This window comes from Panthera onca, chromosome B3 (genome assembly GCF_046562875.1).
Source record: "Panthera onca isolate mPanOnc1 chromosome B3, mPanOnc1 haplotype 2, whole genome shotgun sequence".
NCBI classification, from domain to species: domain Eukaryota; kingdom Metazoa; phylum Chordata; class Mammalia; order Carnivora; family Felidae; genus Panthera; species Panthera onca.
The window spans coordinates 21,940,888-21,954,519 of record NC_138344.1 but is presented as its reverse complement, the minus strand read 5'-3'; the positions used below and the strand labels follow the sequence as shown (position 1 = coordinate 21,954,519).

Here is a 13,632-nt window from a genome sequence, read left to right as displayed (position 1 = left end):
TGCACATCACAGTAGTATACATGTGACTTATTCTGCCATTTTCATAGTTCACTTTATTTTTTTTACATTTATTTTTATTTATTTTAGACAGAGAAAGTGGGGGAGGGGCAGAGAGAGATGGAGACAGAATCCCAAGCAGGATCCGTGCTGTCAGTGCAGAGCCCGATGCAGGGCTTGAACTCACACCGTGAGATCATGACATAAGTGAAAATCAAGAGTCAGCCACTTAACTGACTGAGCCACCCAGGTGTCACCATCATTCACTTTAAGTGGTGTAGGACCCTGGGCAGCTTTCAGAGGGGAATGACCTGCTTGGATCTCTGTGTCCACATGCACAGATTTTACAAAGTGCCATCACAGGGAACATACCATTTGGTCATCTTCATTTTTTAGATGACTTTTAACGTCTGAAAAATGTTCAACTGAAGTTGATAGACCAAATTTGCTAGCAGTGTTCCTCATTGCTGGGTACTCGCATTGCTTCCAGCATGTCCTTGTGATGCGGCGACAAAGGTATTTGAGCACCAGGAAAGCACACATCCTTTCTTTCCTGCAGGACATTCTCTTCGCTCTTGCTGATCTTGTGTGCATTTTGCTGTCCTTTCTCCTTTCTGCCCTATTTCTCTCTGACAGTTGTGCCCAGTCACACATCATGTACGATTGTCTGGTCCGTTTTGTTTTCTTTGATTGCCAGTGCATCTCAACAGCATAATATTTCAGACCACAGAATAAAGGTGTTAATACAAAGTGCACTATTGAAGTCATTAAGCAATACTTTTTTTTAAATAGTAGGTGAGAATAATTACTAGTAAAACTTTCTAAATGCTTTTCCTCTGGTGGTTTCTTGGGTTCCTGACAAAAAGAAATAAAGAAAGAAAGAAAGAAAGAAAGAAAGAAAGAAAGAAAGAAAGAAAGAAAGAAAGAAAGAAAGATGATTGGTTTCATTTTCATAACATTGTTTACAATTATATAATTTCCTTACAAACCAGTACGAACTGAAGTAATCTATTTGTGTCTCACTATACCACTAAAATGTAAGCAGTGTCTGTGTCTTAGTGTACCCTCTGTATGCAGCACACTGTTGAGCCAGGAAGACCTCAGTACAGTTCTGCCGAAATGGCAATGTCTTGAACGCTCACTTTGGAGTTCAGGAGTTTAGGAAACATCTTTGCCCAGGTGTAAAGCAGAGGAATGGATTGAATGGGTAGTTGCCTTTATAATTTCCATTTACTTCTTCAACATACTTTTACTGAGTAGCTCTGACATGCCCTGAACTGTGCTATGTGCTAGGTCCTGGGGAGACAAAACAGGCAAGTTCCCAGAACTTAAATTCTCCAAAGGGAACACACACAGGATAGAGGGACAGATGGATGGGTGGCTGCATAATGTTATTACAGATTATATTAGTTCTCCAGAAGTAGTAATTGGTACGGTAATATAATAATGGGGAGGGCAGTTTGGGTGGGAGTGAAGAAAGCTTCTCAGCAGTGGTGAAATTGAAGCAGATTCTTGGAATGCAAGGAAAAGGGTGGGAAGTGCTGTGGAAGCTCTTCCAGCAAAGTCAGCCACAAGTGCAGGAAAGGGTGTGGGAAGTACCCAGCATGTGTGGGGGACAGACCTGAAGCACTGGTCCTGGACAGCCCTGGTGCCAGGTAAGCCTGGAGCAGTGGGCACAGCAGGTGGTTGCAGTACTGAAAGACAAAGACATTGAAGTCTGAGAAGCAAGCTTGGGTTTTATTCCAGTGTAGTGGGAAGCTGTTGGTGAGTTTCAAGCAGGGAATTATGTGATATAACTTATATCTTTTAAAGATCTATCTGGCTGTGGGGAGAAGGGATTGGAGGAAGGGGCAGACTGCGGTTTGCTGATGTGGATAAAAGTGTTCAGACTGAGTGAAATGATCAATAGCATGCTAGCAAATGCCCAGCTACGTGCCAGGAAGGCTGTTTTTCAAAAATGCGTGTCAACAGAAGTTGGAATGGAGAAGTCCTTCATGAGCCTATTTATTAGGTTTACATAAGGGCTCTTTTATGGTCCACAGATTTTTATTGCCCATCTTTTTTGTTGAAGTATAACATACCTACAGAAAAACACACATCAAAATGTACAGCCTCATGAGTTATACAGAAATGCACATTTCCCTTTGTAATCACCACTCAGACCAAAAAATAGCTCATTATCTGCATCCATTCTGCCCCCTTGTGTTTTTAACCCATCACCTCCTTTTTTCTCTATCCACTGTATTCACTATCGTGACTTCTAACCTGTAGGTTATTTGTAAACTTCATGTGATGAATTATAGTGTGTTGTATAATAAGTATATTGAACATAGGTCATTCATTCATACTGTGCTACTAATATAGTACTAATATACTACTAATATACTCTTCGTCCATATATACCAATTTATCCAGCCTACCATTGGTATTCATTTGGGTTGCTTCTAGTTCTTAGCTCTGTGAGTAAGGCTGCCATGAAAATTCTTTCCATATGCTTTGGTATACATATGTGTACACATTGTGGTTGAGTATATACCAAGTACTGAAATCGCTGGTCATAGGGTATATGTGTGATCAGTTTTGGTAGATACTGCCAAGTATCTTCCAAAGGTGTTGAACCAATTATACTCTTACCAGCTCAGGAGGAAGGATCCAGATACTTCACATCTTCACCTACACTTGGTATATTTTGTTTCAGTGATTTCAGAGCTGGGAGGTGTCTAATTGTGATTTTAGTTTAATTTCTGTGGTAACTGAGGTTGAGCAAATTTTCATTGGTTCTTGGCCATTCAGGTATCCTTTTATGAAGTGTTCAGATATCTTTCCATTTTTATATTGGATTAGCTATTTCTTATTAACTTCTTTCTTGATTCTGTGGATTTCAGTGAACTTTTCTATCTTTCTTTGGTTTGCCTTTCACCCTATTAATGATGTTTCCTAGTGAAAAGTTCTGCCAGACCTGGGGACATAAGGTGAGGTCTGGAGGATCCTCAGTTCAAACTTCCCTTCCCCTGCCTAAAATTCATCAAAATATACCAGGCCTCGCCCCCTTTATAGCAGGCAGGATCCCTCAGCCCAGGTTTAGAGGGGCTGAAGGAGAAGGTACCTTAAATGAATATTGAGAGATGGAGGTGTGATTAACTCAGTGGACACAATACATTCCATTTATGATCTGGACTGTGTTTATAAGTCAGGGGGGTATACCAGATTCTCATCCAGTGGAAAGAAAACTCTTCTGAATTCCCCCAGCTAAATTCCCTCCTGAATATAGGAGGTCAAGGAGACAAAAATTAAGTTGCATTTTGATTAGATTCCCCACATCATGCTCATTCAGTTTCCCAGAGTCTTTACCTGGGCGGCTAACTTCCTACTTAGCACTGCCAGTTGGACCTGTGTGGGCTGCCCCAGACCGACCTCCAGGGCAGAACACCACCCTGTGCCCTGCTGCATAGCTGTACTTCCTTGCCACACCTTTGTAAGTGCTCAGAAAGTCTTTGCCCAGGAAATAGGACAGAGGAAAAAAATCCCCTTTGGGGCTTCTGTCCTGGTCCATCGCCTCCCAGCCACTCAGAGTTTATCCACAGGGAGAGCTTCCAAGAACAAGCCAATGGACCCCAATCTGAGATGACACAAACAAAATGCATTATCCCCTGTTATCTCAAATGTGTATTCTCACAATATCCTTTGAACCTCAGTGCAAACCAGGGAATCAATTCTCAGACTTAAAATTAGTGGAGTTTTGCAACTTTGCTAGGAAAAAAAACACCTCACTCTAAGAAGTGTTAGGGAGGTAAAAGCTTTCCCATTCTTGTGGTTGTATTTTTCAGGGCTCTTGTAGGTATTACAGATATCATCATGCAATTTAGATTTCATTCCCCCTGGAGAACCTGGTGACTTCAAAGTGATTTATAGCAAGTGAAGTTGGCAGAATTATGGAGATTAGTGATAAAAAGGAAGGTAAGGCAAGAGAGAGAGGGAGAAAAAAGGAAGGAAAACAATTTTGAGCAGGGTAGATTTAGGATGGGGCAATGTGCTTTAAAGCACAGGAAGGAAAGTGAGAAGCTCAGACACAGCAGCATGTCATAGCCAGAGACCCTGCACTGCTTGTCGTGTGGAGCCAGCTCCAGGAGACCGGCTGAAGCAGGGAGTGTAGACAAAGCTATGACGTCACCCTGGTCTATACCCTGAAGGACTGAGAGTCTGCAATGCACCTCACATCCCCTTCAAGTCAAAGACTTGCTGGAAAATCAGCCTTTTTCATATGATGAATGAAATGATGGACGTGTCCCACTATTGCTTTGGGTAATCAAGCTTTCGTCAGCTCATGAACCAGTCAGTGAACATTTAGCATGAGGCTCATTTCATCACTGCTCATTCTCATTCTGTCTTGGTCACATCAGCACTCCTGCTCTGTGTGTGACCTCATCTGAATCATAAACAGAATGGGTAGAATACTCAACATCCCCAAACTCTGATCTGGACCTAGTATAATCCCCCACTCCTCCCCACTCCAGATGGTCTCACCCTGCATACCAGGCAGAACTTGGACCCACAGAGCTTCACTCTGTAGGGTGGGGGCACTAACTTTCTCAGCACACTCTGGAATGAGTCTGGGGAGTTGGCTCAATTTCATTATCAGTATTCTGAAGGATCCCCTTTAACTTGATGGAGCAGCCAGAAAAGTCTTGATATGAAGAATGGAATCATGTTACAGAAAAAGAGGCTGAATGTGTGAAGTTTAACTAGTCATAATCTCAAGTACAAGTTGCTTTAGAATATAGTGTGTTAATAGAAAGTTTGAGACATAGTAAGGCCAACAGATCAGGAAATGATTGTCAATCAAAAAATAGTTTCTTAATCACAGTTCCCAAGAAGTGGGGGCATACCATGCCACAGGGAGCCTCAGGTTGGTCAGGAAGCACAGGGAATGAGGGTAAAATGTGGGCAAGAGGATTTATTGTCATTTCCATGGGAAGGGATGGGTAAGGCAGGGTGAGCAGGGTTAGGATTGGCTAATGTGACTAATTCCAGTGGTCTCTGGAGCATAGGGACTGTCCCTAGTCATCTAGTACTTGGTCCTGGGTATTTGGGGCAGGTGGATAGTGGCTTGGAGTGTCCTCCATAGTGAAGGTGTTTAGGGTGTGGGCCCTAGATTTGTTGTTTTGTATATGAAAGCCATGCTTAGGGGTGAGTTCTTTACTATCTCTAGGAATTGGCTAACTCTGGGAAAAGCTGTCCCTTTAGGGTTATCAAGGCCCCAAGATGTCAAATCATCAAATATAGAAAATAAAAGATGGTTAATACACAAGTACTACTCCTGTGTGATGCCAGCTCATTTGGGGGTCTGTGGAAGTAAGTACCAAGCTGACCAGGCATGTAGTCCCATGTTCACTATGATCCCCCCTTCCTAATTCAAGATGGATTTCCAGAGGGGCACCTCTGCCTTGCTCACCACACCCTTCTGCATTGAGGTATTTGTCATTCTCTGACCCTTTTTTGTATTCACCCTTCTCTAGAGGTGCTTCTGGCAGTTTTAACTCTTTCTCCCTTATTTAACTGTGTTATGGTTTTATTCTTGTTAATTAACACTTGCTAAGCAGAGGCCAAGGATGGCAGATGGTCAGTTGCAGTTCAACAAAAGACCACACGAGAAAATGAAATAGAGTTTATTACTTGCAGGTCCTGAAGGAAGTACATGATGCCCCTGGGGGCAAAAAGGGGAGGTCAAGCAAGGGTGCAGATAAAGAGAAAATGGCATGGCAGGACCTGGGGCTCATGCCTTCATATTAGAGTCTGTGGGTGGAATGCTTCAGGGAATGCTGGAATAAGTCCAGATTGTTCAATTCAGACCAAAAAAAAAGCAGGGCTTTGTTAAGTTTCACAAGGGTCTTACCTAAGGAGCACACAAAGGGGAAGCCCTATGAGATGGCAGAGACTCTCACAAGGGCTGTTGGAGAAGTCATATCAGGAACTTATATTTGCTTATAATTCTGCAGGCTGCTATTTAGGGGATGTGCCTGCATGAGGGGGCTTGTGTCATTTAAGGGCCCTGCAGGCCATTTGACCACACAAAATGTATGCCAATGCCATGAAGTAGCTGAGCTAAACTCTCGACAACCTGCCAACACAGGGGAGCAAGAACACCTTGTCTTTCTCCCCAGTGCCTGGCACAGCACTGCTATAAAACACTCATTAATACACATCATGGAATCCATGACTTGGGCACTTGAGACCACCAGGGACCTTGTTCATCCCATGAAGCACTCTTGGAAAACAGATGCCATAACTGCAAAAAATGTCTCTCTGTCAGACCAAATTGGCTCAAGTTCAAAGTTAAGCACTTAAAGCAGCTGGGACTGGCTTTTTCTGCCCCTATCAGCTATACCTGGTTCATAAGGTTAGTGTGAATCTCTTCCCATATCTCCGTGAAGTCTCCTGGTCTCTCTGCGTAGCACTTGCTGACGAAGGCCTAGTGTATAAGCCTCCTTGACCTTGGTCCCTTGTTGGTGTCCTTCTCTGCAGTGTTTTCTGAATTGCATCCACAAAGCTCCCCTGCTGCAGGGCCTGGGGTGCTGTTGTTGAATCAAGTTGTGCTCCATTTACATACTGGCTACAGTAGCAGAGATAAAAGCCTTTCTTTATATATGGCCTCTTCAGGGCTTTTGCCCACGTTCTAATTGGATTGTTTGTCTTTTAGAATTGAATGATGAGATTCTTTATATTTTCTAGATAGGAATTGTTTGTCGGTAATGTGGTTTGCAAACCTTTTCTCCCAGCTCGCCATTTCACCTTCTTAACAGGGTCCTTCACAGAGCCAAGAGCTTTAATTTCAATAAAGTCCAATTTGTGGATTTTGCTTTTGATTTGTCACCAAGCCCTACAACCCAAAGATTTTCTCCTATTTTTTTCTTCTAAAGACTTGATAGGTGTGTGTTTTACATATGGATCTATAATCTGTTTTTACTTTATTTTGTATAAAATATGAGATTGAGGTTTTTTGTTTTGTTTTGTTTTGGCTTTTTTTTGCTGATGGGTATATAATCAGCAAATGATATCCATTTGCTGAAAAGATTGCCTTTACTCCATTGATTTACTTTTATACTTTTATCAAAAATCACTTGGCCAGTACCCACTTTGGGAGTACATGTACAAAAATAGGAGTGATGCAGAGAAATTACTATAGACCATGAGCAAGAATGACATGCAAATTCGTGAAATGTTCCTAATTTTTGAAATGCCACTGAACTGCACACTTAAAAAACAGTTACAATGGCAAATTTTATGTTACATATACATTTCCACAACTTTAAAAACTTAGTAATATAATATTATAATAATCACTGAATTGTAAGCTTTATTTTTTAATGTTTATTTATTTATTTTGAGAGACAGAGAGAGAAGGCACACACACACGCACACACGCAAGTGGGGAAAGGGGAGAGAGAAAAGGAGAGAATCCCAAGCAGGTTCTGCACTATCAGCACAGAGTCCAATGCAGGGCTCAATCTCATGAACCAGGAGATCATAACCTGAGCCAAAATCAAGATTTGGACACTTAACCAACTGAGCCACCCAAGCACCCCACATTGTACACTTTAAATGGGATAATTGTATGGTACATGAATTATATCTCAATAAATCTGTTAAAAATGCAACCAAAGCAAAAAAAAAAATCAATTGGTCATACCTCTGTAGGTTTATTTCTGGGTTTTCTATTCTGTATTGTTGATCTATGTGGCCATATAATAAACTAAGCTGTGTAGTAAGTCTGAAATTCAGCTAGAGTGATTAATACCACATTATTTTTTATTTTTAAAAATCATTTAGATCTTCTAGTTTCTTCGTCTTTGCATATCAATTATATAATACATTGTCTATATCTACAAAAATCTTACTGGAGTTTTTATAGGAATTGCATTAAACTTATACCTCATTTTAGGGAGACATCTTTGCAATGTTGAGTTTTCCAGTCCATGAACACAATATGTCTCTCCATTTATTTAGATCTTCTTTTATTTATTTCATGAGTGTTTTATAGTTTAAGCATATAAGTCCTGTACACGTTTTGTTAGATTTATACCTAAGTATTCCATCAGTTTACAGAGTAATTGCAAATGGTATTGTATATTTAATTTCAGTGTTCATGGGTTCATTACTAGTGTATAGGAATAACAGTTTATTTTTGTATATTGATCTTGTATCCTGTGAACTTGCTGAATTCTCCTATTCTAGGAATCTTTTGTAACTTCTTTGAAGGATTTTCTATGTAGACTTTTATCTTATCTGCAAAGAGTAACAGTTTATTTCTCCCTTTCCAATCTGTATGTCTTTTATTTCCTTTCTTGTCTTACTGCTCTGGCTAGCACTTCCAGTAGTATGTTGAATAACATAGTGAGAGCAAACATCCTTGCCTTGACCCTAATCATAGCTGGAAAACACTCAGTCCTTCACCATTAACTATGTTAGCTATAGTATTTTTGCATAATTTTGTATCAAGTTAAAGAAATTCCCCTTGATTCCTAATGTTCTGAAAGGTTTTTTTTTTTATTTTTTTAACGTTTATTTATTTTTGAGACAGAGAGAGACAGAGCATGAACAGGGGAGGGTCAGAGAGAGAGGGAGACACAGAATCTGAAACAGGCTCCAGGCTCTGAGCTGTCAGCACAGAGCCTGATGCGGGGCTCGAACTCACAGACCTCGAGATCATGACCTGAGCTGAAGTCGGATGCCCAACCGACTGAGCCACCCAGGCGCCCCTGAAAGTTTTTTATCATGAATGATATAATTGTGGGATTTGTCTTCTTTAGCCTATTAATATGGTAAAATTACATTGATAAATTTTTAAATATTGAACCATTCTTGCATTCCTGGAATAAATCTGACTTGGTTTTTATGTATATAATTTCATACATACACATATATAATTTTATACCATGACCAAGTAGGGTTTATATTATTTATTATACTTATTTATATAATATTTATGATATATAAATAATATTTGTGTGTATTAAGAATACAATTTACTTTTTTATATACTGTATCTCTCAGATTTTGGTATTAAGATGATAGTGGCCTTGTTAATTTAATTGAAAAGTGTTATTTATTCTTCTCTTTTCTGGAAGAGCTTGTATAGAATTGGCATTCTTTTTTTAAACATGTGTTATTCTTCAAAATTCTTCAGAAACAGTATGAGCTTGGAGATTTCTCTTTAGGAAGATTTGAAATTGCAAATTAAATTTATTTAATAGTTAGGGGAATATTCAAATTATCTATCATATTGAGTGAGTTGTAAAAGATTTTCCTTTTCAAGAGATTGATCCATTTCATCTAAGTGACCAAGTTTATGTGTGTACACCTTGTTTGTAATGTTCCCATGTTATACTTTTGGTGTCTGAGAATATGCAGCAATATTTTGTTTCATTCTTGTCGTAGGTAATTTGTATCTTTTCTCCTTTGTCACTTTTGCTAGAACCAGCTTTTTGTTTTACTGATTGTTCTCCATTGTTTTGCTGTTTTTAATTTTATTTATTTCTGCTCCTTATTATTTTCTTCCTTTTTTAACTGGCTGTGTGTTTATATTGCTAGTTTCATAAAGTGGGAGCTTAGATTATTGATTTGAGGCTTTTACTCTATTCTAATGTAAAAATGGTGCTGTCAACTTACGTTTTAATAGTACTTTAGCTGTGTCTTACATATTTTGATATGTTGTGTTTTTATTTTCTTTCAATTGAATATGTTTTCTAATTTCTCTTGAGACTTCCTCTTTAATCCATAGATTATTTAGAAGTCTGTTGTTCAGTTTCCAAGTATTTGAAGTGTTTTTGAAATTTTTTTCTATTATTGACTTCCAATTTTGATTCCACTGTGGTCATAGAACACACCGTATGAGTTCAGTTCTTTGTTTTGTTTTGTTTTTTTCCATAATTTCTCTAAGTATTGCATTGTATATAAGTAACTTACCACAGTATACTGATGTTAATATTTTATCAATTTGAATAAAATATAGATACTTTACCTTCTCCTATTTACAATCACCTTAAATATTTCTTCTATGTAGTACTTTGAGAATCACATCAGACAATGTTATAATTTTTGCTTAAACCATTAAATATAACTTACAAAAGAATGACGATGTCTTGTATTACTCAAATTTTTACTCTTTCCATTGTTTTTCTGTACTTCCTGATGTTCCAAGTTTTGGGAGGGTTTTGTTGTTTTTGTTGTTCTTGTTGTTTGTGATTTCTTTTCCATTTTAAGAAATTCCTTGGCCTTTCTTCTAGGTAGGTTTGCTAGTGATAAATTCTCTTAGGCTTTTATTCATCCAAGATGTCCTAATTTCCCCTTTAGTTCTGATGGGTATGTTTGCTGGATATAGAACTCTGGGTTGACATTTCTTTCCTTTTAGCTTTTGACAAATGTTATTCCACTTCCTTCTAGTCTTTATGGTTTCTGAGAAGTCCATTGTCACTTGAATTATTGTTCCACTATTAAGTGATTTCCCCCACTTAGCTTTCAAGATTATTTCTTTGGGATGCATAGGTGGCTCAGTCACTTAAGCATCTGACTCTGGATTTTGGCTCAGGTCATGATCTCATGGTTTGTGAGATTGAGCCCTGTGTTCAGCTGTGTGCTCACAGTGCAGAGGCTGCTTGGGATTCATTCTCTAAATAAATAAATAAATAAATAAATAAATAAATAAATAAATAAATAATTTTTAAAAAATATTTTCTCTTTGCTTTAGTTTCTAGAAGTTTGATTATTTTGTGTTTGGCATAGATTGTTTTTTGGATTTATAAAACTTCAGGTTTGCTCAACTTCTTGATTCTGCAGGTTTATATTTTTTTCCAAATTTGGGAAGTTTTAAGAAATTCTTTCTCCAAACACTTTTCAGCTCCAGATTCTTTCTCCCCTCCTTCTGAGACTTTGATGATGCAAATTTTATATCTTGTGCTATACGCACATGTCCCTGAGGTTCATAATGTTTTTCTATTTTCTTTCTGTTGTTCAAATTGGGTAATATCTATTGTTCTGTGTTTAAGTTCAGTGATTCTTTCCTCTGTCCTATTCATTTTGCTGTTGAGCCTATCCAGTAAGTTTTTCATTTAGGTTGTTGTATTTTTCAGTTCTAAATTTCAATTATTTTTTTATACCTTCTATTTCTTTACTGAGACTTTCTACTTTCTCATTTGTTTCAAGGATACTTATAATTGACCATTTGTATGATATTTGCTTTAAAACGTCTGTCAGAGAATTCCATCTGTGTCACATAGGTATTGGCATCTACTGTCTTTTCTCATTCAAGTTGATATTTTCCTGGTTCTTTGTGTGATGAGTGATTTTCAATTATACCCTACATATTATGTTATGAGATTCTGAATCCTATTTAAAATTTATGTTTTGGCAGTCCTCCTTGGACAGTAGTCTGACAGAGGAAATAATGTGCTACCTCGTTATTTCCAGGTGGGAATGGAAGACAAAGTTCCCCATTCCATCTCCATGGACACCCTGGAGAATCGAGGAGGGAATAAAACTGTTATAACTGTTGAGCTGGTGTGGAATTTCAGGTTTCCTATTGGGCTTCAGCTGCTACTATCATGGCTGGGCAGAGTAGGGAATAGATAATATTCCCTACTTTATCTCTACAGATACTACTTAGGTGGAGAAGAGAAGAATGCTTTGTTACTTTTGGATAGGGATGGAATCCCAGCCTCCCCGTATAGCTATGCTGACAGTGTGGGCTGAGAGGGTCTTCTTACCACCAAGCAAGGATGAAAGTCCTGCCTGCCCTCTCGGCTTGCTCTGATACCACTCTTGGGGAGAAAGGAAATGAGTGTCTCATTTCAGCCCAACAAGGGTAGAAGTCTAGGCTCCCCACTCAGGAGTGGGGTGGAGTCACAGTTTTTTTCCATGGTATTTGGTCCATTGCATAAAATTTTTCCATCCTGGTAGGTTGCTTCTTTCCTTGTCCTTTGGCCATAGAGAACAGGCTGTTTTTGAGAGTGTCTATTGGCATAGCCAAGTTGCTGGCTTGTCCAGCACCTAGTCCAGGATATATTACACATGAAAGAAACCCAGGGACCTCCCCATTGTGTTGTTCACCAAGTCTCAGAGTCCCTAGCCAGTCTGCCTTTCACTCTCCACCTTTCAGTCTTCCTAGGCTTGTTTGTTTATTGCTTTTGTCTGTTTTTTTCTTTGTTTTAGTATATTAAGCCCAGAGTTTTAAGCTGTTTTTAGTAATAAGAATAGTGACAGTGTTCTAGTCCATCTTTTCCTAGAACTGGAATCTCACTTTGTTAAATTATTTTATTTCACGGATGCCTGGGTGGCTCAATCAGGTAAGTGTCCAACTTCAGCTCTCGTCATGATCTTGTGGTTCGTGAGTTTGAGCGCTACATCAGGCTCTGTGCTGACAGCTCAGAGCCTGGGGCCTGCTTTGGATTCTGTGTCTCCCTCTTTCTGCCCCTCCCCTGCTCACACTCTGTCTCTCTCTCTTTCTCTCTCCCTGTCTCTCAAAACTGAATAAAACATTTTTAAAAATTAAAAATAAATAAATAAATAAATAAATAAATAATTTTATTTCAAATTTTATTTCATCCTTACAGGCTGGGTGTGATCCAGGGCAGCTTTATCATTGTAATCAGTACTCTCTTGTTCTGACACTAAAGACTTCACTTGCTAACCAGTACTCTGCAGCAAGTATGGTGGTCAAATGTCCTCATTTGAGGTTCCTTTTTCATCTTTAAGCTTTTTCATGTTAAGCCCTATTTCCTCATGTTAATTAGATCAAAGGAGTAAACAAAGGATTTTACAGAGATAACTACATATTGTTCATTTGTGTGTTTCTCTTATTCAGTTGTTTACAAGGCCACAACCAGGACAGCCTACTATTTATCAAGACAGGGGTGGCTAGTCTGCAGCCCAAAGAGTAAACCCAGGGATTTTCTGTAATGTTAGCTCCCACAACAGCTGAGCTTCTTGGGACCCCAAACCACAAAGTGGGAAAGGTCCTTCTTTCTTTCTTACTGCCCAGATGTTAGTCTTATCCTTTGATTTCTTTCTCCAGTCTCTCGGCTGCCTGAGGACTTGTCATGCATTGTTGGAGGCCACTCCAGGGGCACTATAGATGGAGGGGTGACAGTCCTCCCTCCTATGTGGTGGGAATCTAGTTCTCTGAGAACAAGATCCCACTTTTCAGGCATACATTCCCATTACAGTGCAGCTTAATAAAGTTCAAGTCTTGGCACCTCATTTGCAGGTACTGGTTTCTCAAGATGTTTATCTGGGGCACATATTCAGATGTGGATTTAGGTTTGTGATTATTCACCTGGTTTGGTTGCAGCCTTATTCAGAAAAAAAAAAAAAAAAACTTCTCTGCGATGAAAGCAGAAAGGATTTAAATGCTTTAATGTCTTGTTTGTTTGTTTTAATGTCTGTTTTTCTGATTACAAAAGTGGTATATGACTTTTACGGAAAATTCAGAAAATACATAAAAGAGCAAAGATGGTAACAGTTATCTATAATCCTGTCACTCAAAAGCTTATGACTCACATTTTTATTCCTTATTTTTATTATAAATGAATATATACTCGTGTGTCAATCTATAATCTCTCTTTTGGCCTCTGTCTCCCTTCG

The 13,632-nt window shown here is 38.8% G+C and overlaps 1 protein-coding gene and 1 non-coding gene across 3 annotated transcripts in view; both read left to right on the top strand.

The window, feature by feature from the left end:
* The window catches only part of OTUD7A (OTU deubiquitinase 7A), a 372,245-nt gene that overhangs the window by 148,807 nt on the left and 209,806 nt on the right, over positions 1-13,632 (top strand). The gene's annotated exons all lie outside the window — the stretch shown is intronic.
* On the top strand, positions 7,123-7,228 carry LOC132670528 (U6 spliceosomal RNA). Its single transcript, XR_009606762.1, has one exon. It is a non-coding gene; the product is annotated as a U6 spliceosomal RNA (small nuclear RNA).